Source organism: Bos indicus, chromosome X, assembly GCF_029378745.1.
Source record: "Bos indicus isolate NIAB-ARS_2022 breed Sahiwal x Tharparkar chromosome X, NIAB-ARS_B.indTharparkar_mat_pri_1.0, whole genome shotgun sequence".
NCBI lineage: Eukaryota > Metazoa > Chordata > Mammalia > Artiodactyla > Bovidae > Bos > Bos indicus.
Window position 1 is genome coordinate 26,970,217 of NC_091789.1, and position 26,601 is coordinate 26,996,817.

Genomic DNA, 26,601 nt, shown 5'->3' on the forward strand with positions numbered 1-26,601 from the left:
AAAGTTAATAATACTATATTATACAATTGAAATTTGCAAAGTTAGTAGATATTAAGTGTTCTCGCCACAGGATAAAAAATGGTAATGATGTGAAGTGATGGATGTGTAAATTAGCTTGACTACAATAAGCATTTCACAATATATAGGTAAATATTTTGTATTATCACTTTGTACATCTTAAATAAATACAAGTTTTATTTGCCAAATACTGCTCAACAAAGCTGGAAAAAAAAAAAAAAAACAAATAAGGTTCCTGCTCAAAGAGCTCTCTATCCTCTATCCATGTAATTCTCCAGGCAAGAATACTGGAGTGGGTAACCATTCTCTTCTCCAGAGGATCTTCCCAACCCAGGGATAGAATCCGGCTCTCCTGCATTGTGGGAGGACTCTTTACTCTCTGAGCCACCAGGGAAGTCGCTATTTATAGCAAGGCTGACATATCTGTGTAACCAGTTATAGTACAGGGCAGAGTTGAACAAATTCTAAAAGTTGCTATATACATATTCTCAATTCTGACCAAGAGTGTTAGGGAATGTTCCTTTAAAGGAAGTGGTATTAAAGCTAAGTCCTGAAGTCTGGTTACAAGTTTGATACTCAAATAATGCTAGGAAAAAATGTAATTTAGGACCCTGCATATTATGAACTTTAGTATAGGCTGACTTAGGGGTTTAGATTTGTCTAGAATAACTTCATGATGATGGACAAGTTCCATATCAGTGCTGTCCAACATGGCAGCTGCATCCTGATGTGCCTGCTGAGATCCTGAAATGGGGCTGGTGAGACAGAGGGAAAAAATTATTCTATTTAAATTTAAATAGCCATATGTTTCTACTGGCTACCATATTGGAGAGCCAGTTTTAGGAATTATTGGCAGTTCTCTATACCTTCTCTTCCCCCAAAGACAACCTCAAGACTTTTCTAAATCTCTAATCACACAGCTGCATTTGTGCAGGACATTCTTGGACTCCTTGCTTTTACTTGCAACTCTTAGAGAAAATTATTTCCATGGATAAAAACTCCCTTGAATTTTTTCAAGTTCCAGAATGTCTTGATATGGCACTGTCTTGAAAACAATACATTTTTGGAGCCAGCCTAGGCTGAGAAATTCAGAATGAGAGCATGATTTAAATACCATGGTGTTTGTAGCCCTTCAGGTCAGAAGACCAGTTTTTGCCTTAATGAGCAAGTATATCTGTTAGAAGGTACTTCTTTTTACATCATCCCTGTGAATGTAATACCAAAGGCCAAGTAAAGGAGATAATTAAATAGAGCCAGAATCTGTGTTTTGACTGTTTCCTTGAACTTCCTAAGATTCCGTTTTAGGATTTGTGGGATTTGGGGAAACTGATTGGGGATGGGGCCAGAGACCTGCATTGTTACCTGTCTCTACAGCAAGACAGGTATGACTTGTACAGGTAGATTCTTCCCTTAGTGGAAAAACTATGCACTGAGCACTGGTTCCTCTCAGGCCTGCCATCCCTGAGTGGAAGGAGTGGCTTCAAAGCAAGTTATGAATAGATGATGCTTGAACACATAGACATCTCAGATAGATTCAACAACCAGGTGATTCTAACCCCACTCTTTCACAAATGTTGATGAGCTACGTTAATAGAAATTAGAAACTGTGTTCACAATGATGTTAATATCTTAAGTATTTTGTCCAACATTCTTTCTCAAAAACTTGGCTTAAAAAAAATGAGATGATCAAGATCACAGTGGTGGAAATGACAAGGCAGACAGATTTTGAGCTCAAACTTTTATGTGCCTGACTTTAAGCCAATTGCATATGACTACATAATGCAGGTGTATACATTGATCCTTGAAGCAAAACCCTGCTGGATTTAGTTCCCAAATCTCAGAAAGGTAACTTGTGTAACTGTGCCCTAACATCATATCTGTTGATTAGATATTTGCAACCCCCTTTTTTTCCCTCTGTATCTACATATCACATCTGATCCTTATATACTCCTAGAGCTGCATGATACCAGGATAAACTCATTCTCTCTCATCCAATCCCCCAAGCAGGAAACATATTTTTGTGTAGGTAATGATGGTTGACATGGACATGACAGGCAATCTTTTTTTTTTTATTTTAATTTGAGGGTAATTATTTTACAATACTGTGGTGGTTTTTGCCATACATTCACATGAATCAGCCATGGGTGTACATGTGTTCCCCTTCCTGACCCTCCCTCCCACTTCCCTCCCCATCCCATCCGTCAGGGTCATCCCAGTGCACCAGCCCTGAGCACCCTACCTCATGCATCGAACCTGGACTGGCAATCTATTTCACAGATGGTAATATATATGTTTCAATGCTATTCTCTCAAATCATCCTACCCTCGCCTTTTCCCAAAGAGTGCAACAGTCTGTTCTTTACATCTGTGTCTCTTTTGCTGTCTCACATATAGGGTTATCATTACCATCTTTCTAAATTCCATATATATGTATTAATATACTATATTGGTGTTTTTGAAGGAACAATATATCACCAGTACATGGAGACAAGCAGGACAGTGGGAGTATGGAGGAAACATTCTAGGCAACTGGCCTTAACTTATCAGCAATAGCACTTAAGCAAGATCCCTTTACACATTTCTAACTTTTAACACACTCCACATGAACCTTCAGTTTATGTTATAAATGTACCCATCCTTTGTAATCCATTAGCAGTTAGCCATTTGATATTTATAAAACACTTACTAAGCAACAGGTACCTGTTAGATGTTAATGCATTTCATAAATCTGACCAATGAATATGATTTTAGGACCAAAAGGATGAAAAAAAAAAAAAAAAAACAGTGTAGTATTAATAGATGTTACCTTCGATGCAGGAGAGTGTTTCTGGCTAAGGAGAGACTGAACTGGGATCAATTCAAATTTCTTCTGCTATAAGGGTTGCTGGGAAAGAGATGGAACTAGACCTATTGTGAGTTGGAAACTGACAAACTCTTGAAAAATACTGTGTCCTGTAAGCTTCTAACAGCCTTATGAGGTAAACATCATTATGGTCTTTATTTTATGGATGAAGAAACTTAGGCTCAGAAAAATGGTCACTTATCCAGCATCACAGTTAGTGAAGGGATGAACCTGATTCTGATGCTTGTGCTCTCTACCACTGTGATCTACTGTCTACTTCTCTACTTAAGGGCTCCTGTAAACTCTTTTCCTTGTCAAATTCTCTGCCTTGGAAAATTTAGAGGAGTTGTGTTCAGAATTGGTAGGAATGCTTTTGACCTGACAAAGACTGGGGATTTTTTTTTCCAGATCTAATAAAACATAGAACATGTTTTATTATTGGGAGAAAAGCTATAACCAACCTAGACAACATATGAAAAAGCAGAGACATTACTTTGGCAACAAAGTTCCATCTAGTCAAAGCTATGTTTTTTCTAGTAGTCATGTATGGATGTGAGAGTTGGGCTATAAAGAAAGCTGAGCACTGAAAAATTGATGCTTTTTAACTATGGTGTTGAAGAATACTCTTGAGAGTCCCTTGGACTGCAAGGGGATCCAACCAGTCCATCCTAAAGGAAATAATTCCTGAATATTCATTGGAAGGACTTATGCTGAAGCTGAAACTCCAACACTTTGGCCACCTGAAGCGAAGAACTGACTCACTGGAAAAGTCTCTGATGCTGGGAAAGATTGAAGGAGGGAGGAGAAGGGGACAACAGAGGATGAAATGGTGGTTGGATGGCATCACTGACTCAATGGACACGAGTTTGAGCAAGCTCTGGGAATTGGTAATGGACAGGGAAGCCTGGTGTGCTGCAGTCCATGGGGTCACAAAGAATTGGACATGACTGAGCAACTGAACTGAACCGAAAACATGTTCTTCATAGCAAAAAGAGTACCTACTCAGGTTGGTTTGAACACAAGTCCAGAGATGAGGCTCTGGGAGATGACTGACCATGACTGATATAAGAATAATAAACATTATCGCTTACTGAACACTACTGTTTTTCAGAACCATTTCATATATTTTCTCTTGAACTCCTCATAATGAACCTGTGAAATATGGATTATTTGTGGACCCATTTGATAGATGAGGACAAAGAGGCATGGGGGTGTGGGGGGAGACTAGCTAGCTAATTTAACATTGACTGTGATCTGCTCTTTAGTTTTCTGTCTCCTGCATTAATTGTATCAATTTGACTGCATCATGGGGTGCCCAGGTATCTGGTTAGGCTTTATTCAGGATCTGTATGTTTCTGGAAGAGATAACATCTGAATCTGTAGAATGAGAGGACTGCCCTCCCCAGGCTGGGTGGGCATTAAGCAATCCACTGAAAGCCTGAATAGAACAAAAACCTGAAGAAAACAGGATCCTTCCTTCCGGCCTGCCTCAGCTTGGACACTGGTCTTCTTCTGCCCTTGGACTGGGATTTACACTGTAGATTCACACAGTTCTCAGGCCTTCAGACTCCAGCTGGAATTACACCACTGGCCTTCCTGTGTTTCCAAATTTCAGAAGGAAGATCATGGGACTTAGCTTCCATAATTGCAATTCCTTATAATAAATATTGTTATTTATGTGTATATATACATGCATGCATCCATGTGTGCTCAGTTGTGTCTGACTCTTTGCAACCCCACAGACTGTAGCCCAGCAGGCTCCACTGTCCATGGTATTTCCCAGTCAAGAATACTGGAGTGGATTGCCATTTCTTCCTCCAGGGATCGAACCCAGATCTCCTACACTGGCAGGCAGATTCTTTACCATCTGAGCCACCTGAGAAGCCTTTACATATGCATTCACATGTACATATCTGAACATATACACTTGTGTGTGTTTCCATTTGGTTATATCTCTCTGGAGAACCCTGACTAATATATCCATCCCTAAATGATTATACCCTTTCCCTACTCTAACACCTTGCTACAACTAGTTTGCTTCCCATCTTTTTAACTATACCATTTTAAAATGCTGTGTAAATGGTGGGGTAATACAGTATTATAAAGTTTAGGATGGGCTTTTTTCCCTCACCATAATGCCCTTGAGAACCATTCAAGGTGTTGCTTGCACCAATAATTTGTTCTTTTTCATAGCAGAACAGAATTTCATTGTACAGATGTGTCATTTGTTTATGCATTCACCAGTTGAAGGACATTTGGATTGTTTCCAATTTGGGGTTATAACAATTAGGGCTGTTATGAACAAAAGTACACAGGATTTTTTGCAGACATTAGTTTTTATTTCTATGTGATAAATACCCAGGAGTATAATTACTGGATTGTATTTTAGTTGCAAGTTTAGTTTTTCTTAAAAATATATATATTATTTTTCTGCATGGTTTTACCATTTTACACTCCCACCAGTAATACACAAGACCTAGTTTCTCACATCCTTGCCACCACTTTGTATGGTCACTATTTTTTTTTATTCTAGCTGTTTTGCTAAGTGTATAGTCATATCACATTGTGGTTTAATTTGCATTTCTGTAATAGCTAATGGTATTAAACATCTTATTTTTCATCCATATATTTCCTGCAGTGAAATGTCTCTTCATGCCTTTGCCCATTTTCTAATTGGATTGTTCATTTTCTTTTGTTGAGTTTAGAGGTTTTAACAATATATACTGTAGATACAAGTCCTCTCTCAGATTTGCAGTTTGCAAATATTTCCTTCCAGTTTATAGCTTGCATTTTATCTTTGCAACAGGGTCATCTGTGAAGCCGATTTTTTGGAGGTCTACTATATTTGTTGTTTTTGCCTTGCTGGACTGTGCCTTTGTTGTTATATGTACGAACAACTCTAACCATAGGTCATGAAGGTTTTCTCCCATGTGGTCTTCTAAATTTTTGTTTTTTGTAGATCTATGTTTCACATTTAGATCTATAATCTATCTTGAGTTAACTTCTGTTTAAGTTTGGGGTTTGGGTAGTAGTTAATTTATATGCCTATGGATTTCTTTTAATTTATTTATTTTAATTAGAGGCTAATTACTTTACAATATTGTATTGGTTTTGCCATACATCAACATGAATCTGCCATGGGTGTACACGTGTTCCCAATCCTGAACCCCCCTCCCACCTCCCTCCCCATACCATCCCTCTGGATTTCTTAGATCTAGGAGTTTGAATATGCTTAGTACATACCAAGTTTTGAATAAAGCAAAAATGACAGAAAAAAAAAAGGTATAGGAGAATAACTAGGGAAGCAGGAGTAAAAGGAAAGGGTTCTTTAAAACATAATTTACCTAGAAGAGTTTTGGTGTGTGAGCAACGGCTAATAGTTTGCTGCTAATGTCCATGAGATTTAGCAAAATTGCATATTGTGCCTTTACTGAAAATGTCTTTGCAAATTCAGGGCTGACTCCATGTATTAGCAGAAGAGTCACAGAGGACATCCCTTGTGCTGAGAAGGGACCTCTCACTGCAGTCAATTTTCTGAAACTCTTACTAATTTGATCTTTGAGTTTATATTCCATAACTGAAGTCTGATGGCACAAGGAATATGTTGCTCAGGTTGAAGTCTCAGCCCATGTCTGGTTCTGTCACCCCAACCACACAGGATAGCTTTACCATTGCTGGCTCGCCTGCCCTATATGGCAACTGCTGTCACTCTTTGCACTTGAGAGCAGCCTAGGCATGAGAGGGTTAAGTTTGGGTGCATGTACTCTGCTCATTAAGACACAAGGCACCTGGAAGAGTTTGTGCTCATCTCTTGAGAGTCACAGTATTCAAGGCGCCACACTATTAAATGCCAATAAAAATCATGTGTGGCAGAACCAATACAATATTGTAAAGTAAAAAAAATAAAATAAAATAAAAATAAAAATCACCAGGACAGGTTGAAAGAGACAACATACAAAAATGTTTTTCCTGTTTTTTAAGGAAGGGACCCTACGTTTTTACATCAGACTCCACAAAATATGCATTTAGCCTAACACCAAAATTGCAACTTATTTAATTTATGTGCATAGGAATTCTTAGAATATCAGAATTACAGTCAATAAAAAAGAAGTAATATACATCTATAAGAAGCTCATAGACATACATAATTCCCAGTTGAGACACTTACAGATTTAATACAGTAGACAAAATTTCAGTGCCTCTACCTGCTTATTTCAAAAGTTACCCAAAAGCTAAGATAAAAAAATGAAAAGAACAATATAAAGCATATGTTCAAAAAAACAAAAAAGAGACATTTTTGAAGCCTCAACAGACAAAATAGAAGGAAAAACTGCCAAGAGTAATGAAGGTCAAACATATGAAGGAAGTTGCAGACAGAATAAGCCCATGAATGCAGATCCCCCCAAAAAAATATGCAGAGCAAACTATTCCATGGAGTGTGGTACACCTAGTGGTATAAAACCTACCCACATTCCTGTTTGCAAAACTCGACTAAAGTGAAAAACTGGCAAAGGATAGTTTCTCTAGATTTTATTTGGTTCTTCACAGTAGAAATAGGGATGAATGAGAAATCAAACAGGCAAAGTGATATTAACAAAAAGCAGTGAGGTAGTAAGATAATGAATGAAGGAGATTATGCTGCCAGCTGCCCTTCAGTGCAAATTGTGAGTAGAAACTTAAAGAACTCACTCACACACACACACACAAACTGTGAGAAGGTAAAACCTTCTTAATATGAAAAGAATATTACCTCTTCTTTAGTACAAATTGCCTGCATTTAGTTTGCCCAAAATGTAACCATGTATCTGGACAAAGATAAGATATAAAAGGAGGAACGGAAGATTTAAAAGAAAAACAACCAACCAACGAACAAAAAAAAAAAAAAAACAAATATTAGGCAAAGAACATTCAAGAAAAGAATGTTGCAATAGAGCTGATAAAAATTGTAAACAAGCATGCTGTCAAGAATTTTTTTAAAAACCAGTAGTCCAATTATCTCTATTAAAAAAATCTCAAAGAAGAAATACAATAATCCAAAAAATTTGGTTAGGCAACAACGACAATAATAAAATAAAACAAAGTGCAGAATTCAGGGAGGAAATTAAAGAAAAATAGCAAATGTTAAAATTAATATTAAAAGGAAAACATGGAAAATTTTGCATTTTGTGGTGAAATGTGTGAGGGTAATCAAAAGTTACAAATTTAAACTTCAAAGATAAATAAGTCTTGGGGAGGTCAGGTACAACATGATGACTATATGTAATAATACTGCACTGCATATTTGAAAGTTGCTAAGAGACATGGATCTTAAAAGTTTTTTGCAATAAAAAGAACCACAACTATATGTGGTGATAGATTTTAATGAGATATTGTAATGATTTTTCAATATACATATGTATCAATTATGTGTACATCTAAACTACTACAATGTCCTATGTCTATTATATGTGTATGTCCATTACATATTAATACAAAAGTAACATGTGAAATTAGAACCAACACAAAGAATAATAGATATTACTGAAAATAATGCAAGAGATATGTAAAACCAAGTTAGCAAAAGTTTGCAAAATAATAGAAAAAACAGATTTAAAAGGTAGAGAAGTATAAATATGCAATATATTATATTATCACATATATCTAGTACATATTATACATATATGCAAATACTGAAGAGATCTAACATGTATGTTTTAGCTTGTTCTTGTAGTGTAACACACTTTCTCAAATCATAGTAGCTATAGGAGCAATAGACATTTATTTTCCTGTTTTTGTATGCTGAATTCAGAAGCATCTGAATTCTAAGAAATTTGCCATTAGGATGTCATCTGAAGGCTTGCAATGGGCTAGAATATCCACTTCCAAATTAACTCACACAGTGTGCAAAACTCTGAGAGAGAGGGCCACACTTTTGTGCATTTTACCTCCAGGAGCCCTAGCAGGTTTTTACAGTGAAGATGCAGGAAGGGCTAAAAGTAGCTGTTTTGAAAGATGCCCAGAGCATTCTGTTCTTCCTAACAAGTCCTTCCTCAAGAGAAACAAATTTACCAGAGTCTCACCTAGAGCCAGTTATCCTGGAATGTGAAGTCAAGTGGGCCTTAGAAAGCATCACTATGAACAAAGCTAGTGGAGGTGATGGAATTCCAGTTGAGATATTTCAAATCCTGAAAGAAGATGCTGTGAAAGTGCTGCACTCAATATGCCAGCAAATTTGGAAAACTCAGCAGTGGCCACAGAACTGGAAAAGGTCACTTTTCATTCCAATCCCAAAGAAAGGCAATGCCAAAGAACGCTCAAACTACTGCACAACTGCACTCATCTCACATACTAGTAAAGTAATGCTCAAAATTCTCCAAGCCAGGCTTCAGCATTATGTGAACCGTGAACTTCCAGATGTTCAAGCTGGTTTTAGAAAAGGAAGAGGAACCAGAGACCAAATTGCCAACATCCGCTGGATCATCGAAAAAGCATGAGAGTTCATGAAAAACATCTATTTCTGCTTTCTTGACTATGCCAAAGCCTTTGACTGTGTGGATCACAATAAACTGTGGAAAATTTTGAAAGAGATGGAAATACCAGACCACCTGACCTGCCTCTTGAGAAATTTGTATGCAGGTCAGGAAGCAACAGTTAGAACTGGACATGGAACAACAGACTGGTTCCAAATAGGAAAAGGAGTATGTCAAGGCTGTATATTGTCACCCTGCTTATTTAACTTATACGCAGAGTACATCATGAGAAACGCTGGGCTGGAAGAAACACAAGCTGGAATCAAGATTGCCAGGAGAAATATCAATAACCTCAGATATGCAGATGACACCACCCTTATGGCAGAAAGTGAAGAGGAACTAAAAAGCCTCTTGATGAAGGTGAAAGAGGAGAGTGATAAAGTTGGCTTAAAGCTCAACATTCAGAAAACGAAGATCACGGCATCTGGTCCCACCACTTCATGGGAAATAGATGGGGAAACAGTGGAAACAGTGTCAGACTTTATTTTTTGGGGCTCCAAAATCACTGCAGATGGCGACTGCAGCCATGAAATTAAAAGACGCTTACTCCTTGAAAGAAAAGTTATGACCAACCTAGATAGCATATTGAAAAGCAGAGACATTACTTTGCCAACAAAGGTGTGTCTAGTCCAGGCTATGGTTTTTCCAATGGTCATGTATGGATGTGAGAGTTGGACTGTGAAGAAAGCTGAGCGCCGAAGAATTGATGCTTTTGAACTGTGGTGTTGGAGGAGCCTCTTCAGAGTCCCTTGGACTGCAAGGAGATCCAACCATTCCTTTCTGAAGGAGATCAGCCCTGGGATTTCTTTGGAAGGAATGATGCTAAAGCTGAATCTCCAGTACTTTGGTCACCTCATGCGAAGAGTTGACTCATTGGAAAAGACTCTGATGCTGGGATGGATTGGGGGCAGGAGGAGAAGGGGATGACAGAGGATGAGATGGCTGGATGGCATCACTGACTCGATGGACATGAGTCTGAGTGAACTCCTGGAGTTGGTGATGGACAGGGAGGCCTGGCATGCTGCGATTCATGGGGTCGCAAAGAGTCAGACACGACTGAGCAACTGAACTGAACTGAACTGAAACTACTGAGATTTTTTTTTACCAGAGCCTAATTGATATGGGGGACAGGAAATATCCAATTCCTGTAGTATTCTCCAGCCTTCATGTGGGGAAGAGGAATACCCAATTTAAGCCCCACATAGCTTTCCTTTCTTACCTACATGGGAAAAGGAACTGAGAAGTATCTCAGTATACTCAGTATAATGATGGACATAGCCCAGCAGCACAGGCTTACTAAAATACTAATACTTCATAGGACTATAGAAAATATCCCCTCCACACATGCCTTACCACCACATCAATGGGGCTCCTGTATAATAACCAAGGAATACAACTGAAGGAACCGAATGTCTCAGATTTTATTAAAACTTAATACTCTATTTATTATAGAGTATTTATTAAAACTTAATACTCTATTTCTTATAGAGTATTTATTAATACTTAATACAAAACTTAAGTTTCTAGGGAAACCTAAAGAAAACAGAGTAGATGAAAACAAGTATCTGATAATGTTAGCAGATAACATCTGATAACATCCTATAGCATTAGCAAATAGAAGAAACATAGCCAAACTCCTAGTCAGATAAACACAAATCCTCACTCTAAATCCTTTTTTACCACAGTTTGTTTTGCACAATACTTCGTATTTGCCTTTCAAAAATTCACAAAGTATATTACAGTGCAAAAAATATAGTATGAAAAGGCAGAGAAGGCATGAAAACCAAACTGAGATAAAGCAGAGATGTTGGAATTATGAGATCAAGAATTAAAAAAAAAAAAAAAAAAAAAAAACCTGATTCACATGCTAAGGGCTTAATGGACAACGGGGATAATGAGGAAGAACAGATGGATAATGTAAACTTAGAGGTGAAAATTCTAAGAAAGAATCAAGTTGAAATGCTAGAAATAAAAAGCAGTTATAATAGAAATAAAGAATGCCTTTGATGGGCTTGTTAATAGACTGGATATGGCCAGGGAAAGAATTAGTGAGCTTGAATAAAAGTCATTAAACATTTCAAAAACTTAAATACACAGAGGAAAGATAGAGAAGAATGTTTATGACCTGTGGGACAAATACAAAAGATGTAAAGTAAAATCAAAGAAATAAGGGATAAAGCAAAATATATAATGTACTATAGAAGGGGCTTCCCAGATTAACAGAAAATGGAAAAGCAATTGAAGCAATGATACACACGAGACTTGTTCTCAAAAATTTCAGTAAAACAATAGAGTAACTGACTGACAATAAAGCCAGTTGCTTTATTATCAACAATAACAAATATACAAAATGAGGATTAATAATTGGAAAACAAATATCATATGAAATAAATTAAAAGAAACTTAAATGAATACTTTTGTAAATCGCATGCAAACGCACATGAACACAAGTTAAAAACATATATCCAAAGAGGCAGAATATCTGAACACATCAAATATCACAGAAGAAACAAAACTGTCAAACAGCAAATCTCCCTAAACCACATGAGGTAGAGATGATTTCACAAGTGACTCTTACACAAAATTTTAAGGGAGAGATAACTATAGCACTACATAAATTGTTCCAGAGCTTAGAAAAAGAAGAAATTTCCAAGGAATTTTTATAAACTATTCTTTACTTTGATGTAAAAGAAAAAGTCCTAACAGGTATTGCATAGACAGAAAAATATGGACCAATGTTACTTATCAATATCAAGGTAAAAAAATTAGTGCTCAAGTATTAGCAGTTGAATCCAGCAACACATATGTGATGATCAAGTTGAGTTCATTACCAAAATGCAAGCACTGTTTGGTATTAAGAAATTTTGTTATCAGTTTAATAGATTAAACCACACAGCTGGTGTGTGGTGTCAACTGAAAATTGGCACATCATCTGGCATGTCCGAGGTCAGGGGTGGCGGCCAAGAGTGCCAGGCTGCGATGGCGCAGGAGTGGCCAAGAGGAGCTACCCCACATCTGAGGTCAGGGGCGGCGGCTGAGAGGAGCAACCCCACGTCCAAGGAGCAGTGGCTGTGCCTGCACAGGAGGGCAGAGAGGAGCTACTCCACGTTCAAGGTCAGGAGGGGCAGCGGTGAGGAGATACCCTTTGTCCAAGGTAAGGAGCAGTGGCTGCGCTTTGCTGGAGCAGCCATGAAGAGATACCCCACGTCCAAGGTAAGAGAAACCCAAGGAAGACGGTAGGTGCTGCGAGAGGGCATCAGAGGGCAGACACACTGAAACCATAATCAAAGAAACATAGTCAATCTAATCACACAGACCACAGCCTTGTCTAACTCAATGAAACCAAGCCATGCCATGTGGGGCCAACCAAAAAGGGTGGGTCATGGTGGAGAGGTCTGACAGAATGTGGTCCACTGGAGAAGGGAATGGCAAACCACTTCAGTATTTTTGCCTTGAGAACCCCATGAACAGTATGAAAAGGCAAAATGATAGGATATTGAAAGAGGAACTCCCCTGGTCGGTAGGTGCCCAGTATGCTACTGGAGATCAGTGGAGAAATAACTCCAGAAAGAATGAAAGGATGGAGCCAAAACAAAAGCAATACCCAGTTGTGGATGTGACTGGTGATAGAAGCAAGGTCTGATGCTGTAAAGAGCAATATTGCATAGGAACCTGGAATGTCAGGTCCATGAATCATGGCAAATTGGAAGTGGTCAAACAGGAGATGGCAAGAGTGAACATCAACATTCTAGGAATCAGCGAACTAAAACGGACTGGAATGGGTGAATTTAACTCAGATGACCTTATATCTACTACTGTCACCAGGAATCCCTTAGAAGAAATGGAGTAGCCATCATGGTCAACAAAAGAGTCTGAAATGCAGTACTTGGATGCAATCTCAAAAATGACAGATTGATCTCTGTTCGTTTCCAAGGCAAATCATTCAGTATCACACTAATCCAAGTCTATGCCCCAACCAGTAATGCTGAAGAAGCTGAAGTTGAACGGTTCTATGAAGACCTACAAGACCTTTTAGAACTAACACACAAAAAAGATGTCCTTTTCATTATGGGGAACTAGAATGCAAAAGTAGGAAGTCAAGAAACACCTGGAGTAACAGGTAAATTTGGCCTTGGAAGATGGAATGAAGCAGAGCAAAGAGGTTTGCCAAGAGAACGCACTGGTCATAACAAACACCCTCTTCCAACAACACAAAAGAAGACTACACATGGACATCACCAGATGGTCAACACCAAAATCAGATTGATTATGTTCTTTGCAGCCAAAGCTGACTGTGGCTCAGATCACGAACTCCTTATTGCCAAATTCAGACTTAAATTGAAGAAAGTAGGGGAAAACCACTAGGCCATTCAGGTATGACCTAAATCAAACCCCTTATGATTATACATTGGAGGTGAGAAATAGATTTAAGGGACTAGATCTAATAGAGTGCCTGATGAACTATGGACTGAAGTTCGGGACATTGTACAGGAGACAGGAATCAAGACCATCCCCATGGAAAAGAAATGCAAAAAAGCAAAATGTCTGTCTGAGGAAGCCTTAAAAATAGCTGTGAAAAGAAGAGAAGCAAAAAGCAAAAGAGAAAAGGAAAGATATAAGCATTTGAAGGCAGAGTTCCAAAGAATAGCAAGAAGAGATAAGAAAGACTTTCTCAGTGATCAATGCCAAGAAATACAGGAAAACAACAGAATGGGAATGACTGGAGATCTCTTCAAGAAAATTAGAGATACAAAGGGAACATTTCATGCAAAGATGGGCTCGATAAAGGACAGAAATGGTATGGACCTAACAGAAGCAGAAGATATTTAAGAAGAAGTGGCAGGAATACACAGAAGAACTGTACAAAAAAGATCTTCACGACCCAGATAATCATGATGGTGTGATCACTCACCTAGAGCCAGACATCCTGGAATGTGAAGTCAAGTGGGCCTTAGAAAGCACTACTACGAACAAAGCTAGTGGAGGTGATGGAATTCTGATTGAGCTATTTCAAATCCTGAAAGATGATGCTGTGAAAGTGCTGCACTCAATATGCCAGCTAATTTGGAAAATGCAGCAGCGGCCACAAGACTGGAAAAGGTCAGTTTTCATTCCAATCCCAAAGAAATGCAATGCCAAAGAACACTCAAACTACTGCACAATTGCACTCATCTCACACACTAGTAAAGTAATGCTCAAAATTCTCCAAGCCAGGCTTTAGCAATACATGAACCGTGAACTTCCAAATGTTCAAGCTGGTTTTGGAAAAGGCAGAGGAACCAGAGACCAAATTGCCAACATCCGCTGGATCATCAAAAAAGCATGAGAGTTCCAGAAAAACATCTACTTCTGCTTTATTGACTATGCCAAAGCCTTTGACTGTGTGGATCACAATAAACTATAGAAAATCCTGAAAGAGATGGAAATACCAGACCACCTGACCTGCCCCTTGAGAAACCTGTATGCAGGTCAGGAAGCAACAGTTAGAACTGGACATGGAACAACAGACTGGTTCCAAATAGGAAAAGCAGTACATCAAGGCTGTATATTGTCACCCTGCTTATTTAACTCATATGCAGTGTACATCATGAGAAACCTTGGGCTGGAAGAAGCACAAGCTGGAATCAAGATTGCCGGGTTATTGCAATGTCAATAACCTCAGGTATGCAGATGACACCACCCATATGGCACAAAGTGAAGAGGAACTAAAAAGCCTCTTGATGAAAGTGAAAGTGGAGAGTGAAAAAGTTGGCTTAAAGCTTACCATTCAGAAAATGAAGATCATGGCATCTGGTCCCATCATTTCATGGGAAATAGATGGGGAAACAGTGGAAACAGTGTCAGACTTTATTTTGGGGGGCTCCAAAATCACTGCAGATGGTGATTGCATCCATGAAATTAAAAGACGCTTACTCCTTGGAAGAAAAGTTATGACCAACCTAGATAGCATATTGAAAAGCAGAGACATTACTTTGCCAACAAAGGTCCATCTTGTCAAAGCTATGGTTTTTCCAGTGGTCATGTATGGATGTAAGAGTTGGACTGTGAAGAAAGCTGAATGCGGAAGAATTGATGCTTTTGAACTGTGGTGTTGGAGAAGACTCTTGAGAGTCCCTTGGACTGCAAGGAGATCCAACCAGTCCATTCTAAAGGAGATCAGTCCTGGTGTTCTTTGGAAGGACTGATGCTAAAACTGAAACTCCAATACTTTGGCCACCTCATGCGAAGTGTTGACTCATTGGAAAAGACTCTGATGCTGGGAGGGATTGGGGGCAGGAGGAGAAGGGGATGACAGAGGATGAGATCACTGGATGGCATCACTGACTCGATGGATGTGAGTTTGAGTGAACTCCGGGAGTTGGTGATGGACAAGGAGGCCTGGCGTGCTGCAATTCATGGGGTCAAAAAGAATCAGACACGACTGAGCAACTGAACTGAACTAATAGATGAAAATTAAAAAATCTTGTGTGCATGTTTTAAAGTGCTGAAAAGACATTTTAGTTCAGTTTAGTCAGTCAGTCATGTCCGACTCTTTGTGACCCGATGAACTGCAGCACGCCAGGCTTCTCTGTCCATCATCAACTCCTGGAGCTTGCTCAAATTCTTGTCCACTGAGTCGGTGTTGCCATCCAACAATCTCATCTTCTGTAGTCCCCTTTTCCTCCTGCCTTCAATCTTTCCCAGCATCAGAGTCTTTTCAAACGAGTCAGCTCTTCGCATCAGGTGGCGAAAGTATTGGAGTTTCAAGTTCAACATCAGTCCTTCCATGAAAACCCAGAACTGATCTCCGTTAGGATGGACTGGTTGGATATCCTTGCAGTCCAAGGAATTCTCAAGTCTTCTCCAACACCACAGTTCAAACGCATCAATTCTTTGGTGCTCAGCTTTTTTTATAGTCCAACTCTCACATCCATACATGACTATAGGAAAAACCATAGCTTTGACTGCTGCTGTTAAGTTACTTCAGTCATGTCCGACTCTGTTCAACCCCATAGACGGCAGCCCACCAGGCTCCACTGTCCCTGGGATTCTCCAGGCAAGAATACTGGAGTGGGTTGCCATTTCCTTCTCCAATGCATGAAAGTGAAAATGAAACTGAAGTCACTCAGTGGTGTCCGACCCTCAGCGACCCCATGGACTGCAGCCTTCCAGGCTCCTCTGTCCATGGGATTTTCCAGGCAAGAGTACTGGAGTGGGGTGCCATTGCCTTCTCTGATAGCTTTGACTAGACAGACCTTTGTTGACAAAGTAATGTCTCTCCTTTTTAATATGCTGTCTAGGTTGATGATAACCTTTCTTCCAAGGAGCAAGCATCTTTTAATTTCATGGCTGCAGTAACCACCTAAAATGGTTTTGGAGCCCCCAAAAATAAAGTCTCCCACTGTTTCCATTTTTTCCCAATCTATTTGCCATGAAGTGATGGGACCAGATGCCATGATCTTAGTTTTCTGAATGTTGAGTTTTAAGCCAGCTTTTTCACTCTCTTCTTTCACTTTCATCAAGTGGTTCTTCAGTTCCTCTTCTCTTTCTGCCATAAGGGTGGTGTCATCTGCATATCTGAGGTTCTTGATATTTCTCCTGGCAATCTTGATTCCAGTTTGTGCTTCATCCAGCCCAGCATTTTCCATTTATGAAATTTATAAAAAATACATTTAATAAAATTCAATTTCCATTCTTGATGTAAAATCTAATAAAATATGTAACCTCTATAGAAAAAATGACTCAAAGGTTACCACTAATGATACTCACTTCATAGTGTTGCTTCTCGGAGAAGGCAATGGCACCCCACTCCAGTACTCTTGCCTGGAAAATCCCTTGGATGGAGGAGCTTGGCAGTCTACAGTCCATGGGGTCGCTAGAGTCAGACATGACTGAATGACTTCACTTTCACTTTTCACTTTCATGCATTGGAGAAGGAAATGGCAACCCTCCAGTGTTCTTGCCTAGAGAATCCCAGAGACAGGGGAGCCTGGTGGGCTGCCATCTGTGGGGTTGCACAGAGTCAGACACGACTGAAGTGACTTAGCAGCAGTAGCAGCAGTGTTGCTTCTAAAGACCATTATGTCAAAAGTGAAGGGATGCCTTGCCTGTGATTAGTCTAAGTTGTATAAGACCTCCTGGAAGACTCTTGAATGACTCTCCTTTCTGGCTAGATGAAGTAAGTAGCCACAGTGGGAAAGCCCATGTGGCAACGAAATGTGGACAATCTCCAAGTCATAATCAATATATCCCAGGGCCCACTAACCCTATTATGACAAGGGAATGACTTTTGACAAAAACCTGAGTGAGCCTGAAAACAGATTTCCCAATTGAGCCTCCAAATGAGTAAACAACCTGGTCAACAACTTGATTTCAAACTCATGAGACATTAAACACAGGACCTAGTTAAGTCATATTGAGAATCATAATCTATATAAACTGTAAGTTAATAAATGTGAGTTTTAAGTCAATGAATTATGTTTTACATAACATTTCATAACTAGTACAACTCCAAAGCCAGAATCTGATGAAACACTGAATGGTTTTCCATTAGAGAAAGGAAAAAGAGAAGACTGTCTCATATTGCCACTTTTATCAAACATTGGTCTGAAAGCACAATCCAATGAATTTATGTAAAATAAAGTAAAAACACATACAATTTGGAAAGGAGCATTGGGAATGGTAAGTAGCTGAGTAAATATTTTTTTAAAGATTACTTACTTCTCTTGCTGCTGCTACTGCTGCTAAGTCGCTTCAGTCATGTCCGACTCTGTGCAACCTCATAGACAACAGCCCACAAGGCTCCTCTGTCCCTGGGATTCTCCAGGCAAGAACACTGGAGTGGGTTGCCATTTACTTCTCCAATGCATGAAAGGAAAAGGGAAAGTGAAGTCGCTCAGTCAAGTCCAACTCTTAGCGACCCCACAGACTGCAGCCTACCAGGTTCATCTGCCCATGGGATTTTCCAGGCAAGAGTACTGGAGTAGGTTGCCATTACTTCTCTTAATTTCTTGCAAATACAGAGTACTGTTTAATATAAAATTTATAACATTTTTTCATGGAGTTTCTTATGTGTGTGTATGTAATACCTATGACAACAATAACATAAAGTCACAAAGCAAGGGTAGAAATATTCCTATACAGTTGTTAGTTTTCCACATTTTAGTTGACATGCTCAAATATGAACTCTGCAAGACATTTGCAAAGAATTAAATATGAATATTTGAAAATAGAGCAAATACTAAAAAAAACTGACATATAGTTATAAGGTTTTATAATTTGCTTTACAGTAGAAACTAACACAACATTGTACAGCAACTATACTTCAATTAAAATTAATTTTAAAAGACCACTGAATAAAAATATAATAAATATTTAAATAAAGACAAGGTGAGAATAACAAATGACATTTAAGAGCACTATTAATTAAACTGTTATCAATAATTACATTAAAAAGCAATTATTTTAGGCAGGGTTTGGCTAAATTAATTTAAAAATCACAATATTTAACTATATCCTGCCTACAAGAGCAGAATATAAAGACACAATTAAATATAAAGACACAAACTGAAAGTAAATGGTTGCCCATTGTTATGACATGCCAAAAAAAGTGCACGTTGGATGGCTGGGGTAGTTATGATGTCAAGAACAAAATTATTACCAAGTATCAAGAAGAAGAGGGATTTGCATAACTCAATGGATCTATGAGCCATGCTGTGCAGGGCTAACCATGATGGATGGGTTGTAGTGGAGAGTTCTGACAAAACGTGGTCCACTGGAGGAGGGAATGGCAAACCACTCCAGTGCCATAATAATCCCATGAATGGTTAGGTCCATGAATCAAGGTAAATTGGACATGGTCAAACAGGTGATGACAAGAGTGAACATTGACATCTTAGGAATCAGTGAACTAAAATTGACAGGAATGGGTGAATTTAATTCAAATGACCATTATATCTACTGCTGTGAGCAAGGATCCCTTACAAGAAATGGAGTAGCCCTCATAGTAAACAAAAGAATCCAAAATACAGTACTTGTGTGCAGTCTCAAAAATGACAAATGATCTTAGTTTGTTTCAAAGGCAAACCACCAAGTCTATGCCCCAACCACTAATACCAAAGAAGCTGAAGTTGAAAAGTTCTATGAAGGCCTGATACTTGGAGTAACTCACAAGTTTGGCCTTGGAGTACAAAAATGAAGCAGGGCAAAGGCTCACAGAGTTTTGTCAAGAGAACATACTCGTCATAGCAAATATCCTTTACCAAGAACACAAGAGACGACTCTATATGTGGACATCATCTGATGGTCAATATCGAAAGCAGATTGATTATATTGTTTGCAGCCAAAGATGAAGAAGCTCTATACAGTCAGTAAAAACAAGACCTGGAGCTGACTTTGGCTCTGATCGTGAACTCCTTCACTGCAAAAATCAGGCTGAAATTGAAGAAAGTAGGAAAAACCAGTAGACCATTTAGGGATGATCTACATCAAATCACTTGATTACACAGTGGAGGTGACCAATAGATTCAAGGATTAGATCTATTCAGGTGCAGGCACAGAGTGCCTGAAGAACTATAGATGGAGGTTCCTAACATTGTACAGGATTCAGTGACCAAAACCATTCCCAAGAAAAGAAATGTAAGAAGGCAAAGTGGTTGTCTGAGGAGGCTTTATATATAGCCGAGGAAAGAAGATCAAAAGCAAGGGAGAAAGGGAAAGATATATCCAACTGAATGCAGAGTTCCAGAGAATAGTAAGGAGAAATAAGGCCTTCTTAAATGAACAGTGCAAAGAAGTAGAGAAGAATAGTAGAATGGGAAAGATTAGAGATCTCTTTAAGAAAACTGGAGACATCAAAGGAACATTTCATGTAAAGTGGGCATGAAAAAGGATAGACACGGTAAGGCCCTAACAGAAGCAGAAGAGATTAAAAAGAGGTGGCAAGAATTCACAGAAGAACTATACAAAAAAGATCTTAATGACCTTGATAACCACAATGGTCTGGTCACTCACCTAGAGCCTGACATCATGGAGTCTGATGTCAAGTGGGCCTTAAGAAGCACCACTACAAACAAGGGTAGTGGAGGGATGCAATTTCAGCTGAGCTATTTCAAATCCTAAATGATGATTCTTTTAAAGTGCTGCACTAAATACGCCAGCAAACTTGGAAAACTCAGCATTGGCCACAGGATTAGAAAAGGTCAGTTTTCACTTCAATCCCAATGAAGGGCAGTGGTAGAGAATGTACAAACTACCAGATAATCGCACACATTTTGTATGCTAATAAGGCTATGCTCAAATCCTTCAAGCTATGCTTCAGTAGGATGTGAACTGAGAATGTCCAGGTAGACAAGCTGGGTTTAGGAAAGGCAGAGGAACCAGAAATCAAATTACCAACATCCACTGGATCATGGAGAAAGCAAAGAAATTCCAGAGAAAAACACCTATTTCACTGACGACACTAAAGCCTTTAACTGTGTGGATCACAAGAATGTGTGCAAAATTCTTTTTTTTTTTTTTTTTTCCGCTTTATTCATTTTTTTTTTTAATTTTATTATATTTAACTTTACAATATTGTATTGGTTTTGCCATATATCAAAATGAATCTGCCAAAGGTATACATGTGTTCCCCATCCTGAACCCTCCTTCCTCCTCCCTCCCGCCTCCCCATACCATCCCTCTGGGTCGTTCCAGTGCACCAGCCCCAAACATCCAGTATCGTGCATCGAACCTGGACTGGCGACTCGTTTCATATATGATATTTTACATATTTCAGTGCCATTCTCCCAAATCATCCCACCCTTGCCCTCTCCCACAGAGTCCAAAAGACTGTTCTATATATCAGTGTCTCTTTTGCTGTCTCGTATACAGGGTTACTGTTACCATCTTTCTAAATTCCATATATATGCATTAGTATACTGTATTGGTGTTTTTCTTTCTGGCTTACTTCACTCTGTATAATAGGCTCCAGTTTCATCCACCTCATTAGAACTGATTCAAATGTATTCTTTTTAATGGCTGAGTAATACTCCATTGTGTATATGTACCACTGCTTTCTTATCCATTCATCTGCTGATGGACATCTAGGTTGCTTCCATGTCCTGGCTATTATAAACAGTGCTGCGATGAACATTGGGGTACACGTGTCTCTTTCCCTTCTGGTTTCCTCAGTGTGTATGCCCAGCAGTGGGATTGCTGGATCATAAGGCAGTTCTATTTCCAGTTTTTGAAGGAATCTCCACACTGTTCTCCATAGTGGCTGTACTAGTTTGCATTCCCACCAACAGTGTAAGAGGGTTCCCTTTTCTCCACACCCTCTCCAGCATTTATTGCTTGTAGACTTTTGGATCGCAGCCATTCTGATTGGCATGAAATGGTACCTCATAGTGGTTTTGATTTGCATTTCTCTGATAATGAGTGATGTTGAACATCTTTTCATGTGTTTGTTAGCCATCTGTATGTCTTCTTTGGAGAAATGTCTATTTAGTTCGTTAGCTCATTTTTTGATTGGATCACTTATTTTTCTGGAATTGAGCTATAGGAGTTGCTTGCATATTTTTGAGATTAGTTGTTTGTTGCTTCATTTGCTATTATTTTCTCCCATTCTGAAGGCTGTCTTTTCACCTTGCTTATAGTTTCCTTTGTTGTGCAGAAGCTTTTAAGTTTAATTAGGTCCCATTTGTTTATTTTTGCTTTTATTTCCAATATTCTGGGAGGTGGGTCATAGAGGATCCTGCTATAATGTATGTCAGAAAGTGTTTTGCCTATGTTCTCCTCTAGGAGTTTTATAGTTTCTGGTCTTACATTTAGATCTTTAATCCATTTTGAGTTTATTTTTGTGTATGGTGTTAGAAAGTGCTCTAGTTTCATTCTTTTACAAGTGGTTGACCAGTTTTCCCAGCACCACTTGTTAAAGAGATTGGCTTTAATCCATTGTATATTCTTGCCTCCTTTGTCAAAGATAATGTGTCTATATGTGCGTGGATTTATCTCTGGGCTTTCTATTTTGTTCCATTGATCTATATTTCTGTCTTTGTGCCAGTACCTTACTGTCTTGATGACTGTGGCTTTGTAGTAGAGCCTGAAGTCAAGCAGGTTGATTCCTCCAGTTCCATTCTTCTTTCTCAAGATAGCTTTGGCTATTCGAGGTTTTTTGTATTTACATACAAATTGTGAAGTTATTTGTTCTAGCTCTGTGAAGAATACCGTTGGTAGCTTGATAGGGATTGCATTGAATCTATAAATTGCTTTGGGTACTATACTCATTTTCACTATATTGATTCTTCCAATCCATGAACATGGTATATTTCTCCATCTATTAGTGTCCTCTTTGATTTCTTTCACCAGTGTTTTTTATAGTTTTCTATATATAGGTCTTTAGTTTCTTTAGGTAGATATATTCCTAAGTATTTTATTCTTTTCGTTGCAATGGTGAATGGAATTGTTTCCTTAATTTCTCTTTCTGTTTTCTCATTATTAGTGTATAGGAATGCAAGGGATTTCTGTGTGTTGATTTTATATCCTGCAACTTTACTATAGTCTTTGATTAGTTCTAGTAATTTTCTGGTGGAGTCTTTAGGGTTTTCTATGTAGAGGATCATGTCATCTGCAAACAGTGAGAGTTTTACTTCTTCTTTTCCAATTTGGATTCCTTTTATTTCTTTTTCTGCTCTGATTGATGTGGCCAAAACTTCCAAAACTATGTTGAATAGTAATGGTGAAAGTGGGCACCCTTGTCTTGTTCCTGACTTTAGAGGCAATGCTTTCAATTTTTCACCATTGAGGATAATGTTTGCTGTGGGTTTGTCATATATAGCTTTTATTATGTTGAGGTATGTTCCTTGTATTCCTGCTTTCTGGACCGTTTTTATCATAAATGGATGTTGAATTTTGTCAAAGGCTTTCTCGGCATCTATTGAGATAATCATATGGTTTTTATTTTTCAATTTGTTAATGTGGTGTATTACATTGATTGATTTACAGATATTGAAGAATCCTTGCATCCCTGGGATTAAGCCCACTTGGTCATGGTGTATGATCTTTTTAATGTGTTGCTGGATTCTGTTTGCTAGAATTTTGTTAAGGATTTTTGCATCTATGTTCATCAGTGATATTGGCCTGTAGTTTTCTTTTTTTGTGGGATCTTTGTCAGGTTTTGGTATTAGGGTGATGGTGGCCTCATAGAATGAGTTTGGAGGTTCACCTTCCTCTGTAATTTTCTGGAAGAGTTTGAGTGGGATAGGTGTTAGCTCTTCTCTAAATTTTTGGTAGAATTCAGCTGTGAAGCCATCTGGACCTGGGCTTTTGTTTGCTGGAAGATTTCTGATTACAGCTTCAATTTCCATGCCTGTGATGGGTCTGTTAAGATTTTCTATTTCTTCCTGGTCCAGTTTTGGAAAGTTGTACTTTTCTAAGAAATTGTCCATTTCTTCCACGTTGTCCATTTAACTGCCATATAATTGCTGATAGTAGTCTCTTATGATTCTTTGTATTTCTGTGTTGTCTGTTGTGATCTCTCCATTTTCATTTCTAATTTTATTGATTTGATTTTTCTCACTTTGTTTCTTGATGAGTCTGGCTAATGGTTTGTCAATTTTATTTATCCTTTCAAAGAACCAGCTTTTGGCTTTGTTGATTTTTGCTATGGTCTCTTTTGTTTCTTTTGCATTTATTTCTGCCCTAATTTTTAAGATTTCTTTCCTTCTACTAACCCTGGGGTTCTTCATTTCTTCCTTTTCTAGTTGCTTTAGGTGCAGAGTTAGATTATTTATTTGACTTTTTTCTTGTTTCTTGAGGTGGTGTCCCACAGGTTTTGGGTTGTTGTGTTTTCATTTTCATTCATTTCTATGCAAATTTTGATTTCTTTTTTGATTTCATCTGTGATTTGTTGGTTATTCAGCAGCGTGTTGTTCAGCCTCCATATGTTGGAATTTTTAATAGTTTTTCTCCTGTAATTGAGATCTAATCTTACTGCATTGTGGTCAGAAAAAATGCTTGGAATGATTTCAATTTTTGTGAATTTACCAAGGCTAGATTTATGGCCCAGGATGTGATCTATCCTGGAGAAATGTTCCGTGTGTGCTTGAGAAAAAGGTGAAATTCATTGTTCTGGGATGAAATGTCCTATAGGTATGAATTAGGTCTAACTGGTCTATTGCATCATTTAACATTTGTGTTTCCTTGTTAATTTTCTGTTAAGTTGATCTATCCATAGGTGTGAGTGGGGTATTAAAGTCTCCCACTATTATTGTGTTATTGTAAATTTCTCCTTTCATACTTGTTAGCATTTGTCTTACATATTGTGGTGCTCCTATGTTGGGTGCATATATATTTATAATTGTTATATCTTCTTCTTGGATTGATCCTTTGATCATTATGTAGTGACTGTCTTTGTCTCTTTTCACAGCCTTTGTTTTAAAGTCTATTTTATCTGATATGACTATTGCTACTCCTGCTTTCTTTTGGTTCCTATTTGCATGGAAAATCTTTTTCCAGCCCTTCACTTTCAGTCTGTATGTGTCCCCTGTTTTGAGGTGGGCCTCTTGTAGACAACATATGTAGGGGTCTTGTTTTTGTATCCATTCAGCCAGTCTTTGTCTTTTGGTTGGGGCATTCAACCCATTTATGTTTAAGGTAATTATTGATAAGTATGATCCCATTGCCATTTACTTTATTGTTTGGGGTTCGAATGTATACACCTTTTTTGTGTTTCCTGTCCAGAAAATATCCTTTAGAATTTGTTGGAGAACTGGTTTGGTGGTGCTGAATTCTCTCAGCTTTTGCTTGTCTGTAAAGCTTTTGATTTCTCCTTCATATTTGAATGAGATCCTTGCTGGGTACAATAATCTGGGCTGTAGGTTATTTTCTTTCATCACTTTAAGTATGTCTTGCCATTCCCTGCTGGCTTGGAGAGTTTCTATTGAAAGATCAGCTGTTATCCTTATGGGAATTCCCTTGTGTGTTATTTGTTGTTTTTCCCTTGCTGCTTTTAATATTTGTTATTTGTGTTTGATCTTTGTTAATTTGATTAATATGTGTCTTGGGGTGTTTCGCCTTGGGTTTATCCTGTTTGGGACTCTCTAGGTTTCTTGGACTTGAGTGATTATTTCCTTCCCCATTTTAGGGAAGTTTTCAACTATTATCTCCTCAAGTATTTTCTCATGGTCTTTCTTTTTGTCTTCTTCTTCTGGGACCCCTATGATTCGAATGCTGTAGTGTTTAATATTGTCCTGGAGGTCTCTGAGATTGTCCTCATTTCTTTTAATTCATTTTTATTTTTTCCTCTCTGATTCATTTATTTCTACCATTCTATCTTCTAATTCACTAATCCTATCTTCTGCCTCTGTTATTCTACTATTTGTTGCCTCCAGAGTGTTTTTTATCTCCCTTATTGCATTATTCATTAAAAATTGACTCTTTTTTATTTCTTCCAGGTCCTTGTTAAACCTTTCTTGCATCTTCTCAATCCTTGTCTCCAAGCTATTTATCTGTGATTCCATTTTGATTTCAAGATTTTGGATCAATTTCACTATCATTATTCGGAATTCTTTATCAGGTAGATTCCCTATCCCTTCCTCTTTTGTTTGGTTTGGTGGGCATTTATCCTGTTCCTTTACCTGCTGGGTATTCCTCTGTCTCTTCATCTTGTTTAAATTGCTGAGTTTGGGGTGTCCTTTCTGTATTCTGGCAGTTTGTGGAGTTCTCTTTATTGTGTCATTTACTCACTGTGTGTGGGTTTGTACAGGTGGCTTGTCAAGGTTTCTTGGTTAGGGAATCTTGTATCTGTGTTCTGGTGGGTGGAGCTGGATTTCTTCTCTCTGGAGTGCAATGAAGTGTCCAGTAATGACTTATGAGATGTCTATGGTTTTGGGGTGACTTTGGGCAGCCTGTATCTTGGAGCTCAGGGCTGTGTTCCTGTGTTGCTGGAGAATTTGCTTGGTATGTCTTGCCCTGGAACTTGTTGGCCCTTGTGTGGTGCTTGGTTTCAGTGTAGGTATGGAGGCATTTGATGAGCTCCTGTCAATTAATGTTCCCTGGAGTCAGGGTTTGGACTTAAGCCTCCTGCTTCCAGTTATCGGTCTTATTTTTACAGTAGTCTCAAAACTTCTCCTTCTATATAGCACCATTGATAAAACATCTAGGTGAAAGATGAAAAGTTTCTCCACCGGGAGGGTTACCCAGAGAGGTTCACAGCGTTACATGGAGAAGAGAAGAGGGAGGAGGGAGTTATATGTGACTCAAATGAGATGAGGTG